Source organism: Perognathus longimembris, chromosome 8 (genome assembly GCF_023159225.1).
Source record: "Perognathus longimembris pacificus isolate PPM17 chromosome 8, ASM2315922v1, whole genome shotgun sequence".
In the NCBI taxonomy this organism is placed as follows: Eukaryota; Metazoa; Chordata; class Mammalia; order Rodentia; family Heteromyidae; genus Perognathus; species Perognathus longimembris.
This window is the reverse complement of record NC_063168.1, coordinates 26,251,170-26,257,294: the sequence shown is the minus strand read 5'-3', so window position 1 is coordinate 26,257,294 and position 6,125 is coordinate 26,251,170.

Below are 6,125 nucleotides of genomic sequence, written 5' to 3'. Positions count from 1 at the left end.
AATGTGTGAACATTTTGTGCAGTTGTTTCCATGGTGTTGGTATTGGTGGTGGTGGTGGTGTGTGTGTTTGTGTGTATGTTTAAATACACATTCGACATCATGCAGGATAGAGACCGTAATTTCAGCAGTTACAGGTTTGAATCTAGTAGATGATGTAATGCAAGTTTTCATCCTAGCTCCATTATTTGTATCCATTTCTTCAACTTCAGATCCTTCATTTCCAAATCATGACAACAGTAACAGCAACAATATGATAGCTACCAGACATTCTGCTTTATATCCCATCCTTTCCTCTTACATACCCAACATAAACATCACTCTATGTCATCAATATTCCCCATAACAAGATCCAGTGGCCTTTTTCCTGTCATAGGTCATCTACCCAACCTTCTACTCTTACCACCTAATATCAGTAACATTGTGGTGAACACCTTTCTGTTATTTGAGACAATGAAATTTAGGTCTGAGTTTTTTTCCCCACACAAGTCTGGTTTGACATATTTTTATTTCATGGGAAGAATTCACTTGGCATACATTTATGCTAATAGATTTGAGGGAGAAATACCCATATAGTTTTGCCTTTTTCTGAATCAGAATGACAAATTAGTAGAATCATAAAGTAGATCACTTTTCATGTTTAGATTTCATCATTTTGTGTATTTTTTTAGATTCACTCATATTGTTTCGTATATAATACTGAATTCCTTTTTATTGCTATGAAGCTTTCACTGTGTAAATTTAATATAATTTGTTTATTCACTAGTTAATAGACTTTTGAGTTATTTCCAGTTTGGGGTTATTTTAGGAAAACTACTAAAATTTTATATATAATCCATTTAGGGAATATAGGTCTTTATTTTTCTTGGGTAAATTGCTAGGGCTACTGAATCATACACACACACACACACACACATATACATACACAATGTATACATACACACACACACACATACACACACACACATACGGAACTCTACTTCCTGATCTTTACTTTTATAGTTTGTGCCTTTTAGCTCATAGCTAAAAAACAAACTTGGACCAATCAGAAGTCACTCTGAAGCATATTCCTATATATTTTATACTCTTAGAATACATAATTAAGTCTCTGGTACATTTTGAGTTCATATTGTATGGAGTGTAATAAAGATTAAAGTTCTTTTTTGCATATAAATATCCAAATGTTGGAAAGTTTTTTTTTCTAATAAATTGTCATTGGTCCAGTGTCAAAATTCAATTGACTAGATATATAAAGGTTCGTTTCTGGATTTCCTTCTGTTCTGTTGATTTATGTATCTTTGAACCAACACATAGACTCCAACACTATAGCTTTAAAATGATTCATGTAATAAGGTGAGTCTTTCTACTTTGCATTATATACAAGTAAGTGGGTCATTCTAATTCCTTTACATTTTGATTTTAAACTCAAGGTTTGTCTGTCAATTCTCACTGAGAGACTGGCTAGATTTTTATTAGACTATAATTGAAACTATGGATCAATGCAGAAAAATTTGGTGGGTTTGGACAGTTTAATATGTTTAGATTTTTTTGTTTCTTTTTTGTATTCTTTTTCTTTCTGAGCTTCTTCAATCTGTTTGAAAAACAATAATTTTGGAAAAGTTTTCATTCCAAGTTCTTTTTCACTTTTTCTGGGACTCTAGTTTGATATTGTTCTGCAGATTTTTGGGTATGATTAATTTTAAGTGTTCCCTTTTCTCCTTGTGCTTCAGTTTGGAAAATGTCTTTTGACCTGCCATCATATTTCTGTGTCTAGTCTGTTGTAAGCCTATCACATGAATCCTTCTATATCATGCATGTCACACTGTCCTCAGCATTTCCATTTGTGTGTGTATGTATGTGTGTGGAGGGGTGTGTGTGAGAGAGAGAGTATCTCTGTGTGTGTGCGTGTGTGCTGGTACTGGGGTTTGAACTCAGGGCCTCACATTCTTGATTGGCTTTTTTGCTCAAAGCTGTGACTCTACTACTCATGCCACACCTCCACTTTTGATTTTTGTTGGTTGGTTGGTGATTAAAAAAAAACAACAGGGCTGGGGATATAGCCTAGTGGCAAGAGTGCCTGCCTCAGATACACGAGGCCCTAGGTTCGATTCCCCAGCACCACATATACAGAAAACAGCCAGAAGCGGCGCTGTGGCTCAAGTGGCAGAGTGCTAGCCTTGAGTGGGAAGAAGCCAGGGACAGTGCTCAGGCCCTGAGTCCAAGGCCCAGGACTGGCCAAAAAAAAAAAAAACAACAACTCAGATTTATTCTGCACAGGTGTGAGCCACTGGCACCTGGATCCATTTGATTTTTCTGTAGCTTCCATATATATGTTGCTCACTCTTTTCACTATTTCAGTTCACATATTAATGATTACTTTAAGTTTCCTCTTTGATCATTGTAGCTTCTGAGTCTATTTTTATTGACTACCTATCTCTTGACAATTTTTAAAATTACTATTTTACACATTGTAATTTCTTTGAGTATTAGGCATGGCATGTAGAAACAAAGCAGAGAGCGAGATAAATAGAATATATACCTTGAGATAGATATGTCTCATTTTCTATAAGATTACTAATAGAGAGAGAGAGAGTGCTAATGGGTAGAAAGGGGAGATATGGAGTTTCTCAGTGATGCAAGCACATTTAGGATTGTCCTTTATGATGAATTTATCTTTCACCATATATTATCCTTCATCCCTGATATCATTTGTTCTTGAGTTTACCTTGAGGCTATTTAAAATGTCCTCTCATATTTCTTATGAGTGATGTTTGCATAGTTTCTTTTTGATTTCCACTATCTGTAATTTTATATTAATTTTTTTTTCTGTATAGGTGGGGTTTGCTTTTCTACTTAGATTGACAATCACTGCCTTGACTTGAGGTGTTTAGACTGAGAGTCAGAAAACTACATCCTATGGACCAAATATCCAGTTATGTTAGTTATACCAGATGCTTTGGTACCACTATATCAGAACTGAGTAGCTTTGACAAATGAATGTGGCCAAAAATCCTAACATATATACTATCAGGAATTTGTAGGGAAAGTTTTCCAACATCTTTTATTTAGATCATTTACATTTAATGTAGCATAAATAAGGTTGTATATAAATCTGCCATCTTACTATTGGTTTTATCTTGGTCCCATTTATACATTTTCTCTTTACTGTTTTAAATTAGTAATTCACTTGTGTTATTCCATTTTGTAGTCCTTGTTGGCTTATTAGCTATGTTTCTTCAATGTGTTTTTAGATATTGTCCACTGCTTATTTAGTGCTTATTTTGTTTGTTTTATAACATTAGGACCCAATCCCTGAACCTCATTCTTGCTAGTCAGCTGCTCTACCACTTGAATCACACACCTAGCCCTTTTTGCTTTAGTTATTTAGCAGAACTTCAGAAATATGTGAGGCAAAATTGGGATTATAGACCCAAGACACAAAGCCTGGATTATATGTTGAAAAGGGGCCTCACTAACTTTTCCCATGGGCTAGCTTCAAACTGTGATTGTTCCAATCTTTCCATCCTGAATAGCTGGGATTACAAACATGCAACAGCATACCTGGCCATTTAATTTTATTTTTTAGGCAAAGTGTAACAATATAGTTGAGGCTGGCCTTGAACTTAACCATCCTATCTCAGTCTCCCAAATGCTGAAATTCTAGGCATGTACCACCTTGCCTGGATGTGATCTAGTGTTGATTATATGCCTCTAACAGAATCTACTACCAAAAGGCATTATGCTGCTCATTTATACGTAAAGCTTCATAGTATATTTCTATTCTCCTATCTTTGTGCTACCATTGTCTTATATTTCACTCATCATAGGCTATAAATCCTGAAATACATTGATTTTTTTACTTGAATAACCAACTGTTTTTAAATAAAATTTGAAAAGTAGAAAAACATTTTATTCACTTTTTCTAGTGGCCTCTATTTTTTGTATAGAATCGAATTTTGCATCTAGTATAGTTTTCCTCCCTTTAAATACTTTCTTTAATATTTTCTAGAGTGAATTTATATAGGGGATGAATTATATCAATGTTTGTTTGAAGATGATTTAATTGTACTTAAAATTATAACCAAAATATTTACTGCATTTAGAATTTCAGGTTAATCCTTCTTTGTCTCAACACTTCAAAGATATTCCATTGCTTCCTTCCTTACATAACCTTTGATGAGAAATCTCTAATATTGCTTACATTTGTTTGAATATAATGTATATTTTCCCGCTGGTTGCTTTATTTATTTTTATTTTTGCCTCTCTTTGTGCTATTCTTCTCTGAGGCTTGTTGTCTCTCCTGTATCTATAGATTTATAATTTTCATGAAATTTGGAAATTTTTTTAACACTTCTGCTGCCTGTTTCCTTTTTTTCCTCTGAGACTCCAGTAGCAAAATTGTTATACTCCTGGCATCTCAGTTTTGCCTCACATATTGTAGATGCTCTGGTAAATTTCTCTTTGTACTTCATTTGTGTAGTTTCCATTGTTATGTATTTTTTTTTTCCAAAATGCAAGAGCAAGGCTTTATTCAGGCGAGCTGCAGGTCGGGCCTCGTCCTACCCACGGACGCAGTGGAGGTTAGGAGGAAGCCCTGAGCTGAGATTTCACAGGGCTTATAAAGGCAAAAAACCAAAGTTCATTGTTATGTATTTTTAAGTTCACTATGTTTCTACTGTTATTTCTAATCTGTTGATAATCGTATCCACTCAAACTTCCATTTCAGATTTCATTTTATATGTTTGCGAATGTGTTTATGCATGTGTAGATACACACACATATTTTCCCTCACAGTTGGTGCTTCTTATTTAAATTATGGAATATATTTATAAAAGCTATAAATAGACATCCTTTGCTGATTCTATCAACAAGATCTCTTTCTGTTGGGTGATTGATCTCATTATTGTCACTTCTGGAATCTGATATTAGAGGCTGAATATTTTAGTGATACATTGTTGCGAGTCTAGATTTTGTTGTCTTCCTTGAAACAGCATTAGGCTTTGCTTTTACTCTGAAGTTAAGTTACTAGTTTGAAGTTAAGTTTGAATTTCAAGACTTGGTTGTTGTTGGCTCATGGAGCTTGGACTCAGGACCTGTGTGCCATCCTTGAGCTCTTTTAGCTCAACATAGAGCTCTACCACTTTCAGCCACAGTGCCACTTCTGACTTTCTGGTGGTTAATTGGAGATTGGAGATAAGAGTCTCACAGACTTTACTGCTTGGGTTGGCTTTGAATAGTGATCCTCAGATTTCAGCCTCCTGAGTAGCTAGGATTTTACAGATGTGAGCTACCAGCGCCCCACTTCAAGGCTTTGTTTTAAGCAGTTTCCTGACAGGGCACAAATTAGGCCTGATGCTTGTAGGATCTCTCCTGGACGCTCTGCCTGTTGCTTGATCAGCCCTGTTTGATCTCTTACAGTGATTCCGTTTATGCCTTCTGGGTTATTCTTTGCCCAGCCTTAGGGAGCTTCACATTTCATGTATTCACTTTCGTATTCATCAAAGACCCCAGAGGACTGTTGCATTTCTCTCAAACTGTGCTGAATGACTTACTTCACTGGTTATGTGTCCCTCAGATTTCTGAGACTTCAATATCAAATAGGTATTTAGGTACTGCTCATACTTAGATATTCCACAAGTCCTAGAATCCCAATCTCTTCTTCTCACAATACACAGTGGCAGTGTGTGTGGCGGCCTGGTCTGTGGTCCAAAAGAGTGCATGAGGTGAGAGCCAAGGCAACCACAGGGGTCTCCTCATTTGTTTTCCTTCTCTTGGGTCTCATAGTCCTGAGCTGGCTGTTTTCTAACATCTGAAAGCAGTTGTTTTACATATCTTTTTCCCATTTCTAATTATTTAAGGTCAGAGGATAAACCTTACCCCTGTTAATTCATCATCACTACAAGTGAAAAAAGTAGATGTTCTTCTTTCTTGACTGGGATAACTATAGAAATATAGACTCAAATAAGTTTCAGAAGTTTATTTTACTGATCTTTACCATACTACTAAAATACAGAGCTTTTGAAAAGAAAACAATCACTATTAGTATTTTATCACATGCCATCGCAACTTCTGTCCACATTTGGGGCTATTCATATGTATGCATTTTATGAATTTTATAGTAGATGTTG